This window comes from Euprymna scolopes, chromosome 3 (assembly GCF_053919585.1).
Source record: "Euprymna scolopes isolate OS-2025 chromosome 3, ASM5391958v1, whole genome shotgun sequence".
Classification (NCBI taxonomy): Eukaryota; Metazoa; Mollusca; class Cephalopoda; order Sepiida; family Sepiolidae; genus Euprymna; species Euprymna scolopes.
Window position 1 is genome coordinate 44,706,006 of NC_136484.1, and position 20,479 is coordinate 44,726,484.

The 20,479-nt window shown below is 34.9% G+C and overlaps 1 pseudogene; it reads left to right on the top strand.

The window, feature by feature from the left end:
- The first annotated feature begins 4,231 nt into the window (after positions 1-4,231).
- Positions 4,232-4,372, top strand: LOC145264411 (U2 spliceosomal RNA; annotated as a pseudogene).
- Positions 4,373-20,479: the final 16,107 nt, after the last annotated feature.

The following is a 20,479-nucleotide window of genomic DNA, read 5'->3' on the forward strand; positions in this document are numbered from 1 at the left end:
GAAGCAGTTTTCCAACAGCTCGGAAAGCAAGATTCATTAATATTCATTAATATATATATATATATATATATATATATATATATATATATATACAATGTTTTTATTTGATAAGGAAAATGGGATAATTGATCCCAAAACATATTAAACTAAAAGTGTTCTGTTAAATAAATAAAGAAACAGGTACGAGTCAAATATTTCTTCTGATCACGGAAAAAAAATTGAGATGTCGATTATGGCTGTTTGTCAATCAATAGCCATGGAACTTACACATCGAAACACTGTTTTCTTTCTTTGTTCATTTTTCTAGAGATTTTCGTCCAGCCTAAAGCACCTGTGATTAAATCATTCTTATCTTTCCAGCTGAGCACACACATAGAAAGAAGATAAGTAAAAGTTACATATTCATTCTTTTTTTCATCAAGAAACACAGACAAAAAATAAAGATACGTACATGCATAACAACTAGCTATATTCACAAACACTGATATAAAATTATTTCGATAATTAAGCTTATTCTCACAATCTAACTGCTTGAATTTCATACTTGATATAAATAATTGTCTGTGTCTGATATTAAACATTAATCGGTCAACGTTGGTACCTTATAATCATTGTATAAATTTACTTTTTTAAAGAAATTACCAGAATCCAACTGTTCGGCCTCGTTTTTATAGAGTTGTCGAACACGAATAAGTACTAACAAAAGAAAGTAATTTTTCTGAGCAAACCCATATTCCATGCAAAAACTGTTTGCCTTGTGATCCCAATAGTAGGAATGTTTGAGTTAATGCATAATTAAAGGTTTGTAAGTGTGCTTTTGGATCTTTACGGTTTTGGACGGCTAAACAAACTGATAGATGTAGTACGTTATTTCATCTAATAGATAAAGAACATTTATTAGAGTAAAATCTGCCCAAATGCTGAGTGGAACATGAAACTGTAAATAAAAATTAATTACAGTCACTTGAATAGATATTTTATGTTTATCTATCCAACCTTTTCAACAGAAAAGACATCGTTTCACAGTAAAGACAGAAATACGAGGTTCCTTCAATAAGTATCCAGACATTTTGTGCACGGGCGTTTAAATTTTCATAGATTCTTGAAAATTCACTGTGATTTTTAATATATCTTATGAGATAACTGACCAATTTTTATTATTCCAGGTTTTACAGCAGGAATTAGAATATACCATACTAAAGCGTGATTATCACAGTTGAGGAATTTCGAAAATGCAGTCTGGACGTTAGGACACTTTAGAAGAAAGATTTACAATAACATTCTATTTCAAACTTGGTGGAAATTGCACAGAAACGTACGGAGTGATTCAGACTGTTTTTGGACCGTCTTGCATGAATCGAGCATCAGTTTCTAAGTGACATAAAGGATTTAAGGAAAGCAGGAAGTCTGTGAGGGATTATGAGAGTCAGTAGTCAAAACACTGGAGTTGAGTGGCCAAATAAAGAATTTTATTGATAAGGACAGTCTCGTGTTCATAGAGTCGATAAGTTCACAGTTTGATGCCCGTGTGGAAACTGTACTCAAAAATATTCGCCAGGAACTGAAGATGCAGAAGTTTTGTGTGAAGTTTGTCCCAAAGGTGCTCAGATAATATCAGAGATTATTTTACAAAGATGGGCACTTCCTCTCCCCTCCCTATATTCCACACCTTGCTCCCATTATTTCCTAAACTCAAGGAAAACCTTAAGGGCTGTGATTATGAGACAAATGAGGATATGAAAGAGGCTGTGACGAGAGTCATTGACACACTCACACAAGATGACTTGCATGGTGCCTTCGAAACGTTGTTAGAACGGTACAATAAGTGCATTGTAGCCAAAGGAGATTGATTAAAGGGCAACTAGAGTCTCATGTGTGTATTATCAATAAAAGTGCCTATATCAAAAAAAAAGTTTTAACCATTATTTAAGGCACCTTGTATTAATTATTCAGACAAATAGAAATGCACAGGATGTATTAGTATAAACTTTGCTTATTTAGAGGTTAATATTTCCGTACCATTTATAGTACGGGATATTGTTCCAAAATTAAGGCCTCCTATTTTTAATTAAAACTTAAAACATTTAAGACCTACGATGACAGGAGCGGTAACATTAAAATCAGCAGCAAAGAATTCATTTTTCTACATAGTCACCAATATTCTTAATGCATTTTTGCCAGCCTCTTTTGATGTCTCGATCAATAGAGTTCCGAGTGCACTTAGTCATTCACATCCATGTCAGAAACGATATCAATTAATTGTGCTACATCAGCTTTGTAAACGTTCAACAAGCTCTACGGAATGTTGATCGGTTCAATTTTTCGTACTCGAAGGAATTCAATTACGCTTTTCTGCTTCTGACGCACATTCCAAATTGTTTTTTAGTCTTACACCGTTAAGAGATATGTAAATCTTTTACGCCATGAAGGGTTAAGTTCATTTATTATAGCAATACAATTTTTAATCCCGTTTTATCCTTTCGGATGGAAAAAATAGCCATTACATTTACAAAATCCATCGTATTTTTCTGAATTTTTCACGGTTGATAAAATGTAGAATACATTTCTGAAATCATCCTAGGAAATATCACGATCAACAGAAGAAAAAATAACCTTCCTGACTTTTATATATGTTATCGATTACTTATGTTACTTCGATTCTTCAGTCTACCCTTTTTATCTTGAGTATTATTTTCACAAAGTTTATATTGTCGAGCTCGACCATGACTGGGGGAAATTTATAAGTAATTCGCGATTCTATCCCGAGTGACACCGCACTGCTGATTGCATCTTAAACTTCCAGAACAATGTAACTTACAACGAAATATTACCAAATATATTTTATGAATCCACAGGTCCAGAAGGTTTAATAATTTTTTATTTTATTTTTATTATCGCCCGTACTGAAATTTAAAACTTAGCATTATATCCGTTACGTCAGCAGTTTTTTTGGAAATAGAGATTTCTCTTCTAGATTCCATAAATGTTCGCCAGTTCTACAGAAAGACTTCCAAGTTTGACGAAAAAAATCCTGAAGAAGATCGGATGTTGCATCGACCTAAACGTTGTGAAAATACTATTCCAGATAAGAAAAGTGGTTTGAAGAATCCTAATAATACGAATGAGAAGAAAATCTTTTCAAATTTCTAAATTAGAAGTCTTATAGTAAACCGTAACAAGGCCGTTTGATAATAGACCTCTGAATACCGACAGAAAAAATATCTCATTTCATTAGTACAACAAGCTCTAGTTGTCAACGGTCTCTGTGCCGTTATTAGATATTTTTTGCGGCAGGTTGGGCTAATTGCTGGTCAGCTTAGGCGAGTCTACAAGAGATTTGTGTATACTTTTCGAATCAACTTCGTTCTATTTATTAATGATTTTTTTAAATATATTTCCACGCTGCTTTGCACCCAACAAGGACGTAAAAACTTTGGATAATATCTCTACTCCTCTTCTTATAAGAACATTTTAGTCGCGTGAAAGCGACTCTATAAGTCACTCCGTCGGTCGGTGGTCGGTCGGTCAATGGGTCGGTCGGTCGGTCTGTAACATTTTTGTGCTTGGCCTTTTTGGTTAAGATCAAAGGTCTGTTGTTAATAGATGTTGTTCGTAGCTTTTTAAGCTTTTTTCTTGGCTTTTTTTTTCTTTGTCTTTTGGCCAAGATCAAAGTGTAGTATCTGTTCCGGCAGATACTGCAAGCTATGACTAGCAAAGACCAGATGTGGGGGCAACCCCACATGTCTGACCTTTAACCAGCTCCCATTTCCCACCTCTCGGGAGCTGGTCCCCTTTTCCCTTCCCCCTCCCTTCACTCCTCACATTAAAAATTGGCCTTGTGCCTAATTTGCTCGGTGGGGGAGCAAATAAATACCATCTGTTCGGGCAGATACTGCAAGCAAAGACCATATGTGAGGGCAACCCCACATATAAGACCTTGGTCAATGTAGGGGCAACCCTTCATACCAATTGTCGCTATCCAGCTCACCGGGGAGTACGGGAGCTGGTCCCCATTTCCCCTTCACTCCTCACATTTATAATCGGCCTTGTGCCTTATTTGCTCGGTGGGGGATCAAATAAATACCAACCCCACATACCAATTGTCACTATCATACAAATTGTCACTATCCAGCTTTCCTGCTCCCCGGGAAGTTGGTCCCCATTTCCCCTTCACTCCTCACCTTCAAAATCGGCCTTGTGCCTAATTTGCTCGGTGGGGGAGCAAATAAATACCCTTTTCTTGGCCATTTGGCCAAGATCAAAGTGTAGTATATGTTCTTACTACATGCTATACTTATGTTTGTAACGTTGTGATATAAAGTGGGGATCACTTTTCTGTATTAATTTAATGTAAAATGATCACCCACCTTACAACCAGTCAGTCTCAAAGCCATTCAAGTCATTCTCCAGATCATTCAAGTTGTTTTTGAAGGATTCCAGTCATATTTTAAGCATTCAAGTTATTCTTAAGGTCATTCAATTCATCCTTAAGTTCATTAACGTCATTGTAAGTCATTTGCTTTTTTATTTATTTAAGTCATTTCAGTCTATTTTTCGGCCATTTTAGTTTATCTTTAAGAAGTTCATATAAATCCTACATTCACGCATTCATTCATTACACGAGAGCACGCGACTAATGGCTATCGGCCTCGTTTCCTACTGAAAATTGTCCTTATTGTCGAATTTTCACTTTATTTTATTTTTTTCTTTCCTCTTTATTATTTTTATTCTTATTTTTATATCTATTTTTATCCTTATATAACATTTGTATTTCTTATACGTCTATAATTTATCACGACTCTAAAATTCTTATACATTTTATATGGATTTACCCTATACTCCTTTGTATTTTCATCCGCCTTATTCTACCATATTTATCCTCTTCCTTATTGATTTAAAAGAAGACTTATATGTTGTTCCCTTATAATTTATCCTCTAACCTGTATTATGTTATTATAGTATTATTACTAATAAGTTATACTTCATGTAAATACTGTTATTATTCTCGATACCGCTTCTATAATATACCTACATGGCGTAAATCCCTTATTTTAATTAAACACCCTCTATAGCGATAACCCATTGATACATATAATTAAAAAAAGCATCTTCTTTTAATTCACTTATCCTATATTCTATAATATACCTACATAGCGTAAATCCCTTATTTTAAGTAAACACCCTCTATGGCGATAACCCATTGATACATATAATTAAAAAAAGCATATTCTTTTAATTCACTTATCCTATATTCTATAATATACCTACATAGCGTAAATCCCTTATTTTAAATAAACACCCTCTATAGCGATAACCCATTGATACATATAATTTAAAAAAGCATCTTCTTTTAATTCACTTATCCTATATTCTATAATATACCTACATAGCGTAAATCCCTTATTTTAAGTAAACACCCTCTATAGCGATAACCCATTGATACATATAATTAAAAAAGCATCTTCTTTTAATTCACTTGTCCTATATTCTATAATATGCCTACATAGCGTAAATCCCTTATTTTAAGTAAACACCCTCTATAGCGATAATCCATTGATACATATTATTAAAAAAAAGCATCTTCTTTTAATTCACTTATCCTATATTCTCCCCGAGAGTTTAATCACCCATATTGTACACATATAATAAACATACTATAACATATATGCTATAAATATGTCTTGATTATATAATAAAGCTATAATCCCCAGAGATCAATTAAGTTCTCCCACACCCCAACAGTCTTAATATTTTATCTCTCATTGTACAATTATTTCGCTCCAAAATGTAACTATCGCTAGACGTGGCATCCCTATTATGTTACCTAGCATCTTTTCTCCTCTTCTGATGAGAGAAAGTTGGCTTCGAAATACATAAAGAGTTCTTACTTATCTTACACTCTTAATTGATGCATAATCCTTATTGAATAAATGAATAAATCTGTATACATCAGTATATATTTTTATATTAGTATTTTATCATTTTATTGATACGCTATGTAAGCTCCAAAACAACTTGTTGAGCTTTGCATTATCCACATAAGTCTCCTCTTAAAAGTCGATTTTATTCTTATAACCCCCATATATATATATATATATATATATATATATATATATATATATATATATATATATATGTATGTGTGTGTAATCATTCAAAAGCAGTACTGTTTCGCTGTATCACTACTCATCAGTGCGGCTAGACCAGCAACTACATCAAGCTAGGATTAAAACTCGACTGCATAAACGGTAGTCAGTGCTTCAAACCGTAATCCTATAGTGATTGCTGCTGAGATGGTCGTGTTATATTACAATGTTTAATCAATGTCACAAAATAAGAATTAATACACAAAAACGTCTATTTTATTTAATGAGATATATATCAGGTGGTCAATAATGTTCTCGGGGTATATATATATATATATATATATATATATATATATATATATATATAAGTGAAATTGTCTCAGTGTATCTGTATGTATACATTCTCTACCAAACTACTCTGTCAATTTTCAGTCTACAGACTCGAGATTTGGCATAAGGGGTATTGAGATTTCGTTAAAATCTTTTTCCTCGGTTTTCGGCCAGGCATTATGCTGTCAAGGGGTCAAAGTTCAACGATTTGACTTTTGAAATTTCTAGCAAACTCCTCCGCTAATTTTTGGTCTAAAAACTTGAAATTTTAGATGTAGGTCACATGGACATGGATCAAATATTTTTATTTGATATGAGCCGAAAACAATAAATGTTAAGGGGTCAAAATTGGAGTCAAATAAAAAAAAATGACCTCTGCGGTCTCTACCAAATTACTCAGCCAATTTTTTGTTAAATCATTTGAAATTTTACATAAAGTGTAATTAGACATAGGGCAATCTTTTTAATCGGATATTGGCATAGAATTCAGCTGTCAGACGGTCAATGCTAAAAAACAATTCACTGTGCGGTCACTAGAAAACTATTCAGCTAATTGTGGGTCATAACATTTGAAATTTTACATAAAGGCTATTCATACATGCACAAGCTTTTTAATCAGTTTTGTGCGAAATTTTGGCTTTAAGAGGTCAAAGTTGAAAGATTTGCAGACTCTACCAAATCCTCCGCTAATTTCAGGTCTAAACACTCGAAATTTTAGATGTAGGTTACTTGGAAATGAGTCAAATTTTTTAATATATATATATATATATATATATATATATATATACATATGCACATAAAATTATGAACAGTACACAGGGCTCGAGCAAAGCCGGGCTGAAATGCTAGTGTTTGTGTGTGTGTGTGTATATATATATATATATATATATATATATATATATATATAGAGAGAGAGAGAGAGAGAGAGAGAGACATAAAATACACTAAGAAGAGAAGCAGTAAAAATGGCAGTTTGATACGATGCAGGCAGTTCCAAACGAGGCTGCAGTATTAAACACTTCTTTCCCGTGATAATTCATATTCTAGTTAAGACCTATGATTGATTTACTCTTGGCCCACTTATGAAGACCAAGCCAATCTGACAGTGGCTTTGTTACTGTTTAACTCGTGTTCTGTTCAGTTCTCTAGGGCTTAACATTCTCTGTTACAGGGTTACTTTATTGTTAATCGCCTTCAGCGCTTCTAGTATATTTGCTGATGAGGCTACTCAGGTATTTTGATGAGACAGAATTCTGCTATAACTGTGTCTTTATTATTAAAAACCACGCCTGATTTTTTGTCTCAATTGCTGGCAATGAGTTAATAAGGCTGAATGGCTTTCAATCTAGAGATAGGAAAAACTATATTATGACGTGACCGTCTGGAGGAGCGATACTGCTTCCCATTAGGGAGATTAAGATCCCCAAAACTCTGAGCAAGGCCGAGTAATTATGCTGAGATTGTCTGTCAAACGTTGATTGAATCCAGCGACAGTTGACCTATAAAAAGAGGTCAATTTATTGTTCTTTGTAAAAACAGACAGATATTTTATTGTTTAAAACAATGACAGGAAATGTCAGAATAATATGGACATGAAATCATACATTCTTTACTCTGAGGAACACCTGCTCAGACTTACTAGCCTCTGCGTGACAGGGTTGACCTTTTAGGGCGTGTGATATAAATTTAGTTTTGGTCCCCGATTCGCAGGCTATGGACGACGTGTTGAGATGAATTGGAAATTCCTCGTTTGACGTGTTGGATTGTGGTTGGTCGGTTGAATTACCCCGACCGACTCTGTTACCTTAGTATTTAGGCAAATACTCAGGCCGAATTTAGCAGATAAATTGTAGCCAAATCTCGAGAAAAACACACGCTCCAAGAACGCCACAAATGCCCCTCCATCCATCCTGGAAAATATTGTGGAGAACGAAGAATAAGATTTTGGAAAATGTTAATGTTTTGAATGATGTACAAACTTGTAATTTTTGTGAAATTAACTTTTTCGTAGCTAGAACTTCGGAGTCTGTTTTCCTTTCCTCGCGTGCATGCAAAGCTAATTGATTTTCAGCAGACTTGACACGAAACCTGAGACGCTGAGAATTTATATGAAGATCTCCCGGAACAAGACGATCATGACTATTTCATTTTCGATGAGGCCAGAGGCCATATGCTGACCTGGGCGGGAGAGACTTGCATATAACGGTATGATTTTTTCATAAAAAGTATTTCTTAACATTTTGTTTAAAGGCTGATACGTTGTTTTATACAGGAAAGCAATCTCACAGTCATGTGTTATAAATTTCGGAAGCTATTGTAACATGTGTTATAATTGTATGAAGCTATTGTAACATGTGTTATAATTGTATGAAGCTATTGTAACGTTACACAGAGTGTTATAATTGTATGCAGTCTACGTCTTAAGAAACAGAAACAACTCAACATGTTCTTTAATTAATTTCAAGGAACTTTCCTGAATAAATGTCATTCCGAACATGCACGTTTTCTCTAATATCTGTTTACTCTCGAAGGTCCTCCATGTCTCTAATGTGATCGTCGATTCCTGTTCACGCTTTTTTATAGTCTTCTTCTTCGCACACGGCTCAGCATTTGCATACGGGCGTGCGCGCTCTGTTACACCATTAAAAATAGGTCATGCCCATGGGAATTCCTTTTCATGCTCCTTAAACCTAGCATTGGCCGAGCTCCAAATCATTTAACGAGAACCAGTGTGCCAACGTAATTATGTCATGTAGTACAAAGGCCCAGGAGAAAGAAATGCGCATCCCATTTTATTAGCAAGACGAGTTCTTGCTCTGAATGTAAAGCATACCATTATTAGCTCTTGTTTTGTTTTGTTTCGTTTTTCTCAAGTGGGTTATTGCAGTTTGGTTTAGACGCGTCCACCAGGGATTCGTATACGTGTGCGTGTATGTCTACTTCTTTTAAGAACAAGAGTGTGCTCTTAGGAGGGTTAGCCTTCTATCATTGCAAGACCTTGTGACATATGTTGGTTCAACAGTACGTAAGTAAATAACCAGACATATGTAATAACAATGAAAAGAAAAGCATGAAGTACAACAAGTGAAACAATGAGAAAATGGCAGTTGGAAACGACGATGAAAGCATTGAGTGCGTTTTTTTTTAAGAGAAACAAGACAATGGCTTTTAGTTTTGGACAAAACAAAATCGTGAATAAAAAAATCGATACATTGACAAAAGTACATTATTTTGGCGACAAGAATAGTTTTATCATAAAACTTTGTTGTTTACAGACACGTAAGGCACAAACATGGTTTCAAAAGTTTACACATTAACCGAGGCGTCATAAAAATAGAGTGCATGACACTTGATAATCAAAAACTTTATAATTGCTAAATTACATGTATACCATATGGAAACTGGTGGGGAGTATTTCAGAAACGGATTAAGAACTCCTAGCAAACAAAGCTTTGAAAATAAATATAAAAAATAGAGAAACTAATCTTTACATAGGGATCACCACTTATCAAGGCCTAGACGCCACTCAAGGATAAGGGTTAAAGATTGTGCAGTAGTCAATTGGACAATATAGTAATCGTTATTAAAGGAAATTCGGTAAATTCGTTTACTTAAGTGGAACGGCTCATCAAGAACTTGTTTACATTGGGCCTGAAGACAACCATATTGTAGTCAGCTGGAATTCCATGAGAACCAGGAGTATCCGTACGCTAAATAGAGACATTAAAATAACACGGTAAAAATTTCTAACACACTCTTTAGAGAAGATAATAACAAAATAAGATTTGCAGTAATTCGTCTGGCTCAGTCGGCTTTCTCTGAAGGAGGAAGTTTCTAAGGAATAACAAATCCACAAGCGATTCGTAATCACATGTTTATCTCGCTCGACAGATTTAATTTTAACGCGGTAATTTATTTTTGCAGTGGGGTGTCGCCTTCTTCTGAAATACCACGACTGATAGTGTCATATGGTCTACTATCTGTCACTGATCAAGATCAAAATCATTTAACGAGAACCGGTGTGTCAACATAATTATACCATGTAGTGCAATGTCATAGCAAATAAAATTAATTGAATTGTAAACTCGACAACAGCTAAGATTATGCTGTTGCTACTGCTGCTGCTTTTGTTGCTGCTGCTGCTGCTGCTGCTGATGATGATGATGATGATGGTGCTCACCACCAATGTTATACATGTGTGAATAACGATTCCAAAATGTTTCTTAATTCTCGTTTGCCCCCCCCCCCCAAAAAAAAATTTGCAAATGATGATTGTAAGTCAGAAAAATCGCGCTGTTGAAAATTAATTCTGAAATTAAATTTTCACTCTGAATAAAATATCGACAGTAGGTTTTTGTTGTGTAAATAATCCAAAATTATAATTATAATTCATATATAAAAAGGTAAATTATCGATGTATTAGGTTGAGAAGAAAGTTCTTGCAGAATTATAAATTTTGTTTTTCAAATAAGTTTTCCTTATAATACTTTTACTTTATATATCATTTTAAAGAGTGTTTTCCGCTTAATCTAATCGTTTAAATTATAATCATTTTAAAAGAATTATACCTTCTTTTATGAACGTTGACAAAATGGAAAACAGTAAATTCGCACAATTTTATTTTAATTATAATTAAATCAAAAAGCTGCTCAAACAGCTCGCGATATCAATTGACCTAGGAATCACCACTGAACGCACAATGGTGGTTTAAGAAATTTCATGGCGGACATAAAAGTCTTGAAAATAATAAGGTAATTGTCGGATGTTGACAGCGATCAATTAAGAGCCTTTGTCGAAGCCAATCCACGTATAACTTTTTGAAACTTTGCTTCTGAATTAGACGTAATGTATACGATTGTTTTCCAACCATTGGAGAGGAATGTGAAAGACAGACTAACTTGATAAGTAGGTGCCTTACGAATTGAAGAACAATCAAGTCTCTCGACATCTTTCTGTGTGAGAAATACTTCCAAAACCTAATGGTATCGAAAACGCCTTTAGCGAATTCATCTCAACCAGAACGCAAGATTTTTAAGTTATTGATATATATACATATATATGCATTTGTTTTGCATTGCCAATAGTAAGTTGATTGTGATGGTGCATATTTCGATCAATAAATTGTTGTTAGATGCGAGATATGTTGATCTTAATTAAAAAATTAAAATCCGTAAGAATTTTCTTGTCAACATGATAATTAATCTCACTAGAATCAATATACAATTATCAATAATATTTATAAATAAATAAACAAAATTATGAGAGGAAATAGTATGAAAAAGGAAGTCGTTAAGATATCGCAGTATGTGACATGCTAAACGTTCGTACATCCTTTCTATCCATCTAGATTGAAATGTGTTAAAAAGTAACGCGGTTTAATATTATATATATATATATATATATATATATATATATATATATATATATATATATATATATATACTAGAAGGTCGCCTTGCATTGCCCAGGTGTAAAATACGCTTAAATATGATATTTTAATTAATGCAGATTTCGTATTTATTATATTATATTGGACACAATATATACACTGCTGATCAAATATTTAAGACTACTTAAAAATCTTTAACAAGAAACCTTTTTTACGGATAGATTTTAAACTCTTCCGACTTAAGATTACTAATACTACAATCTAAAAGGTTATGGAAACAGAAGGTACATTCCAAAAATTTTATTTAAAAATGTGCATTTTTATTAATTTAAGCTTTTTACACATGATCAAAATGATAAGACCAAAGGTATAAATTGTTAGATTTTTGGTAATTCTACTTTTTTTTTTAGTTCAGTTAGAGATTAGCAATTACTGTGTAAAGGCGTTATCATGCCTAAAGTAAGAAAACTAACCGAAGTTAAGTGCTCTCAATTTCTAGGATTTCATAAGAAGTTTTATCACAGCGAGCGAAAGCAGCTAAGGTAAATCGCAGGAAAACTGTTATTTGCAACTTTCTAAAGATCACTGAGAATTATGGAAAAGCAAAATCCCCCCAAATTTCTCCTGTATTGAGGAGGAGAATCAGACGGGTCGTTATTAATGACAGGGGACTTTCTTCTAGTCAAATTAAGGCGGTTACAGATGCTGATTACACTCCAATAACCATCATACGACAGTTACAACAAAAATGCATGGTAAATAAAAGCGTAAACAAATTCCTCAATTGCTTCAACGTCACAAAGTGGACCGCGTAAGATTTGGTTGTGGATACAAAACCTGGGACGTTGAGAAGTGGAAGAAAGTCCTGTTTTCTGATGAGAAAAAATTCAATTAAGATGGTCCTGATGGCTTCTAGCGATATTGGCATGACAAAAACATGCCCATTAAGATTTTTTACACGTCATAGTGGTGGAAGGGTCCGTAATGGTATAGGGTGGCTTTTCTTACAGTGGGACGATGGAGCTCCAGGTGGTTTAGGGTCGTCAGACAGCAGCTGGCTACGTTAGCATGCTACAAAAAGCATCTTTGATGATGGAGGGTCATCGTTTGTCTGGGTATGGATAGTTATTCCAACAGGATAATGCTGCAATCCACACTGCAAGACGAATATTGAGCTTTCTACAAAAAATAGAGTCCATCTCTTTGGACATCCTGCATGCTCACTGGACTTGAACCCAATTGAAAATGTTTGGGGATGGATGACAACAGAGATTTATCGAAATGGCAAACAATATTCAACAAAAAAAATTCAACAAAAAAATTCGTGAAGCCATCTTAGGAAACTGAAGCAGGATCCCCGCACCTTAATGGAAACATTTATTTCTAGCATTTTTGAAGTCATCAATGCAGTGGAGGTAGAACTCATTATTAAGTTTGATTGTTGCATGTTTTCATACACTTTTCATACACTTTTTGCACAATTTATTAGAATTTTTTTTTGTTTCTGGTCTTATAATTTTAGTCATGCGTAAAAAGCCTAATTTAATAAAAAAGTAAATGTTAAAAATAAATCTTTGGAATGTAGCGTTTTGCTTCCATAAGCTTTTAGATTGTAGTATTAGTAACTGTAAGTCGGAAGAGTTTAAAATCTATCCTTAAAAAAAGTTGGGATTTTTTAAAAAGATTTGTAAGTGGTCTTAAATTTTAGATTAGCAGTGTAGTAATAGTTTTAAAAGTTAAAAAAAAATACTCATGCGCCACCACCGAGAATCGAAACCAAGGCGTTTAGCTTACGATCTACTTTTTTATGTTAATGCCTTTTTTTTTACACAGTGATCACACTTATCAAGGCCCGGAAGCCACTCAGGGATAAGGGTTATTGCAAGTACATTACGTTAGTGTGGAGATTTGATGAAGTGTTTACTTACGGGGGCGGTTCATTAGGAATTTGTTAACATTGGACTTGAAGAAAACCAAGTTGTAGTCCGGTGGGAAACAGGCAGACGGAACAGAGTTCCACAGGCGTGCAGATCTAAGAAAGGAGCTTTGTTCATGGAATCCGCGTTTTGATTAGGCACAGATATAGAGTGGGAGAAATTTTTCACAGTGGATTCAGCTAGACGGGTGTTTTTCGTGAAAGATTGGCGAGGGGGGACCAGATATTGGAGTTCAGACGAGCACCTGCCATGGAAATAACGATAAAACAAGGATAGGCTCGCAACGTCTCTTCTGTGGGAGAGAGGTTGCAGGGTAGAGAAAAGGGCATCCCCCACTAAGCCACGAAGTCTATTTTGTACTCTGTCAAGGCAGGATAGGCTGTTTTTAGAAGCTCCTGCCCAGATATGGCAACAGTATTCTATCCTTGGACGTACTTGGCTTTTATATAGATAGAGAATTGCATCAGTAGTGGGATATCTTCTGGAGCGGTAGAAGGATCCCACCATCTTTCCAGCGACCTTGGCAACAGACTTGATGTACGTGTTCCATTTCAGATCAGGAGTAAAGGTCAAACACAGAAGCTTGTCAAAACATGGGGCCTCACCCAGTCGAGAGCCATCCATCACAATTGATGCCAGATGGGGATCAGAGCGTTGATGATGTAAGGATAGGAGTTTGGTTTTGGATGCATTAAAGGTAACCAGCCACATCTTCCCCCACTGAACCACGAGCTAGATATCAGAGGAGAGAGAATCAGAAATAACTTTGTCATTTACAGCCTTTGATGTGTTGCCGTAGATGATCGTGTCATCAGCATAGATGTCAACGAATGATTTAAGTATGTGTTTAGGGAGGTCATTGATGTAGATCAGGGAGAGAGTTGGGCCCAGGATTGACCCCTGAGGGACTCCAGCATTTATATTGCAGGCCTCCGATTTTTGTCCATCTACCACTACTCTTATGAGCCTATCGGAGAGAAATGATTTAATGATTGAGAAAACATTTCCAGTTATACCGTAGCTGGAAATCGTGTGAACTAGACCCTTATGCCATACCTTGTCGAAGGCCTTTGATATGTCAAGAGCAATTGCCCTAGAAAGGAAGCCTTTGTCAAGAGATTCACTAATCCTGTGGGATATAACCGTCAGCACATCTGCTGTAGATCTTGCAGAGCGGAAACCATATTGCATGTCACTAAGAAGGTCGTTCCTGCTGAGGTGGTTTACTATTTCTCTATTTAATATGGATTCCAGCAACTTACTCATAACACACAGGAGACTTATTGGTCTGTACTGAGAGGGAGATGACTTATCACCTGAATTCTTAAATACAGGGCAAACTGATGAGGTCTTCCAGGGAGTCGGAAAGCACTTCTCCTTAAGGCAGCGCTTAAATAGTTTCGTAAGTATGGGACCAAGTTCTGGTTAAAGCCTTTTTAACACTATTATTGGGATGCCATCAGGGCCAGTTGCTTTACTGGAATCTAGGTTCTTGATTAGCTTGGCGACCTCCTGCACGGATATTTGTATGTTACCTAGCTTGTTCTGTGTTATAGGAGGAAATATGGGGAGTTGATGGTCTTCGTCGCATAGGGTAGAATTAGCTGCAAAGTTCTTTGCAAATAGTTTGGCCTTGTCTGACGCTGACGAGATAACCTCTGGTCCATTGATAATGGTTGGGATAGAACGCACACCTCTGTTCAGGATCCTATTTGTTATTTGCCAAAACTGGTGGGAACCAAGCCGCTGATCAGCTACCTTGGATTTAACAGACTGGACTAAGTTATGAAGACATGTTTGCAACAAGGCTAAATATTAAAAAACGGACCAATAGCTATTACGTTACGCGTGCATATTCGTAATGATGTAGTTCTCCTTTCAACTTGCAAATTTTGTTTTTATTTTATTTTCATACTTTCACACTGATTTTCCACGGCTAAAACACAAATATTAAGTTCCGCATGGGTTTCATTACCCTATATATAAAGTTTTGTGTCTGTAGACCAAAAACTGGCAGAGGAGTTTTAGGCCAAATTTTTCAAAGAAATATATACTCATACATTAATATAAATATATATAGAAAGAGGTTTGTGTTTACTATAATCTTTTTACGCAAAAATTATGCAAGTATAAATCATGTAGTATATCTGAATGGATATAATTACACGCAATAGTTAACTAAAGATGGTCATCCCATGAGAAAATCGAAAAAATTAATAGGGAATTAATTGAAATGAATGTTTAACAGAATATGCAAATTTGCTAGATCTTTTGCAGATAAATGCAATTCCACAAACCCAATATAACAAAGTTGTATTTTCTTTTTAAATAAATAGAAATTTTGGACCAGTCGTAACACCTTTATGCAACCTAACATCACAAGTGCATGTGAGAAGTTTTCTCACGGCACCATCAGCTTCTTTATGGTTCACCGGGAGAGGGGAAATCCCTGACTAAAGCAGGCAATCGGTGAATTTGAATTTTAAAAAAATTGGATATTTCACTGATTCAGTGTTAATAAAGTGGGATGGCGAAACATTTGTTGATCTTTACACCTTTCCCCGGCAACATCGGCTCTTTCTGCTAGTAACCAAAGAACTTCTCTCACCACTTTAATTAAAAAACTTAACTCTAACAATACCCCCTTCTCAATCAAATGGACAATCATGAAATAAGTTAAGTCTTATACTCCAGGCTCTAAGTCGTGTCACCTCTGCACAACCGAAGCTATAACTATAATTACTTCCTCTCAAAGTAACAATATAATAAATTCCAAATACGAACTGATCTCTTTCTGTTAACATAAGTCCAAATTTAATTATGGCAATTTTGAAATTATGTAGCTATTACTTTTACAGATATTTTATAGATATATAAAAATGTTTTCTTTAACTTTATCGTTTTTTATACATACTTCTTGATACTTTGTAATTTAATAATCTTTTATTTATTTATTATTTCTTCTTTGCATGGCCGGTTTTTTATCTGCATTTTCTGCTTTATTCTTTAACATTTCCTATATATCTAATATATCAATCTACCTACACTTTCATATCTTGTATGTATAGTTACCTATATTTTACTATATGCATTTACTTACTTTTTTCTTACTTTTTCCTGAATTTGCAGATACCGGCCATCCTCTCCCCTTAAATAATTTTTATTTTTTTATTTTATATTTTATTTTTTATTTTTTATTTGTTATTTATTTATTGTTTATTTATTATTTATTTTCTATTTATTTATTAATTTATTTATTTATTTTCCATTTAGTGGCTTCTAACAACTCTTGCTGACATTTTTTGAAGTGATGACCTGTACATTTCAATTGACCTATATTATTTTGCCCTATATACTTTTTCGCGCCTTTAACATTTCCTGCCTTGGTCATTTTGACATTTGTTTCTCTATTTTATATTTAATTCTATCACCATTTAATTTTTTTCCTCCTCTTTTTCTTCCCTGATCTTTCTTATTTATATTTATGCCTCGGCATTAGAGTGAAAAGCATATCTTATTTTTCTCTTATTAATATTATAGGATTTTTTCCCCTTTTTTTTCCCTTGTACACATTTTTGTGAATTATTCCATGGATTTCTGCCTGTGGATTATTTTGGAACATCTTCCAATTACGGGATTTCCTTGGATTTTACTTGTGCAAATGGAAATCCAATTAACTTTCTTGAAGTTATATATTTTGATTTTACCGTCACTGGATTATTTATCTTCCACCAGACTATCCATTAATATGTGATCACCTTTTTCTTCACCATATTCCCTCTGCTTCACTTTTTTGTTATCAAGTAAGATCTTTGACTTACTTGTTGTTTCATCAAATACTTTTGCATGCAAAATCCGATCCCGCATTTTGCTAATTCCTACTCTCTGATGAGAAGGAAAGTATTTCTTCGAAACTCCGCGGATTAAAGACTATCCACTTATCTAGTGTTTCCTTTTCAGATTAAATATTTTTTAACTCATTTCAAAGTGTTTTAACATGTTTTATTACGTGTTTGCTCGTGTATATATATATATATATATATATATATATATATATATATATATATATATATATATATATATAATAGAACCACAATGATAATTGTTGAGCCTGGCATTATCCAGATCAGTCTCCTTTTGTGGAATTGAACTCACTCTTTTCCTCTTGCACATTAAGCTATATATATATATATATATATATATATATATATATATAGGGGGGGAGCCAAAAGTCGAAAATGCGTGAGAGGTAGACTTTAAAGCTGTGTAACTCCAGAAGGAAACCGGTTTGACCACTTGCCTTGATAAATAACATTTTATTTTCATTAATATAATTGTATTCATACATATAAGTTGTACTTATACGTGGTCTCTAAATTATTGTTTTGCTGTCCACCTACTTTTGACTCACCTACTTTTGACTCACTCTTTATATATAGACTACCTAAGGATTCTGAGGACACCTTAAACACATTAAGAAAAACAGAAAATCAAATTGTTAAGTCAGTGAAATTCACAATTTCTTGTAACAAGAATAATATAAATTTTATTTCGGGACAGGTTTTTAATAACAGAAAATGCGTTAAAATACTTATGTTGTAAAAATGCTGCATTTTGATTGTTAACTTTGTTGATAACCCATTTGCAATCAGCTAATCTTATCAAACTAAGTTTCTATTAATCATAGTCACCTTCAATCTATAAAGTATATATAACTCTCGCTTCTCTCTCCCACTCTGTCCCTCTGTCTCTCTGTGTCTCTCTTTGTCACTCTGTCTTTATTATGAGAAATCATAAATATTTTTTAAATATTAGAAATAAATTAAATATTGGATTAGTCCGTGATAATAAACAAAGAATTCTATATTAGTGAGAGAGAAGAAAGAAAGAGTTACATACAGCGAACAGAAAAAGACTGTTTTTGTTATCTTGTTATTATATTCTATATTTAACTTTTTTTTATTATTATTCAATTTTCACCCCAAACAAGGCACAGTGCCACTTTGAAGCAGGGAGCTACTATTAGGTAATTAATTAGCGGTGGGTCATTATGAAGGGAGAAGAGTAGAAAGATGTTTGTTAACATTACACTTGAACTTCTGCATATCATTGCAGTTGGGAAAGCAGAATCCCAGAAGGGAGTTCCAAAGACCCGCAGTTCTGGGGAAGAAACTATTGGAGTAAAAAGGCTTTCTTGCACCTAGGGATCTCTACTGTAAAGGGATGAGACTTAGTAGCTTGTCGGGTTTGTCGGGGGGTAGTTACGTCGGGGAGGTACAAGTGTTTGCAGTTCGTCAGAGCATTCACCATTAAAGTATTTGTAGAAACAGGCAGAGGGATGCAACATCTCGTCGATGGGACAGAGGTTGAAGCCTAGATGACAGTTCAGGACCTATCAGGTTGGCGACTCTTTTTTGAACCCTGTCCAGGAGCGAGAGACAAGCAGCAGATGCACCAGCCCAGATGTGACAACAGTACTCCATACATGGGCGAATGGTTGCCTTATAGAGGTATAGGATACTGGCAGGCGTAAGTAGTTTTCTAGCACGGTAGAGGGAGCCAACCTTCCTTGCAGCAGCCTTGGCAATGCTCTCAGTGTACCTGTTCCAGTTCATATTCCCTGTAAACGTTAGGCCGAGGAGTCTAAAAGAAGTACTTTCAGGCAATGTGTTCTTGGCCATTGCTATTGATGGTAGAGAAGGTTTCTTGTAGTTATTGAAGGAAACAAGCTTAGTCTTAGCAGCATTGAATGTGACCAACCATTTTTGTCCCCATTCCACTACGGATTGGAGATCATCCTCTAGTGTTTCTGCCATTTCCTTGGATATGTGTTCATTTGTTTTCCCCTCATATCTGTTAACTGCCTTAGCAAATCCCTTTTTATCAATTCAAATAATCTAACTCCAACTTAGTAGGTGGCATTTGAAGTATATATATATATATGTGTGTGTGTGTGTGTGTGTATGTGTGTGTGTGTGTGCGTGCGTGTGTGTGTGTGTGATGTTGTGTGTGTGTATCTTATTAGTTTCAGGTTAGAATGAACAGCTACAGCAGGAATTGAAATATACCCTACTAAAGCCGGATTATCACCGCTGGTGAATTTCAAAAATGCAATCTGAACGTGAGAATACTTTAGGAGACCGATATGCAATAAAATTTGTTTTGAATTGGAAACATAACACGGAAACATATAGAATGCTTCAGACTGTTTTTCGATCATATTGTATTAATCGAGCATCAATTGTTAAGTAACATATGAGATTCAATGAAAGAAGGGAGTCTGTGAGGGATGATGAGAGGTGTGGGAAGAATAAGAAAGTCAGAACACCCGAGTTGATTGGCCAAATGAAAAATTACATGGATAAAGATAGTCGTGTGTCTCTAGTTAAAAGTGCACAGTTTAATGTCAGTGCGGGAACTGTTTCCACAATTATTTTCGAGGAACTGAAGATGCGGAAGATTTACGCGAAGTTTGTCTCAAGAGTAACTCGTTTTTGTCGCAGACTATTTGACCAAGACGGGCATCAGGACAGTTCCTCATTCTTCCCCTATAGTCCAGATATTACTCCCTGTGACTTCTGCTTATTCAATAAGCCTAAGGAGGCTGTATTTATGAGACAATTTAGGAGATGGTCGAGACAGTGCCGAGGGGCATTGACACGCTTATACCAGTGGAATTCCATGGGGCACCAAGAAGTTGTTTGTACGGTAAATCTAGTGCATTATAACCGGAGATT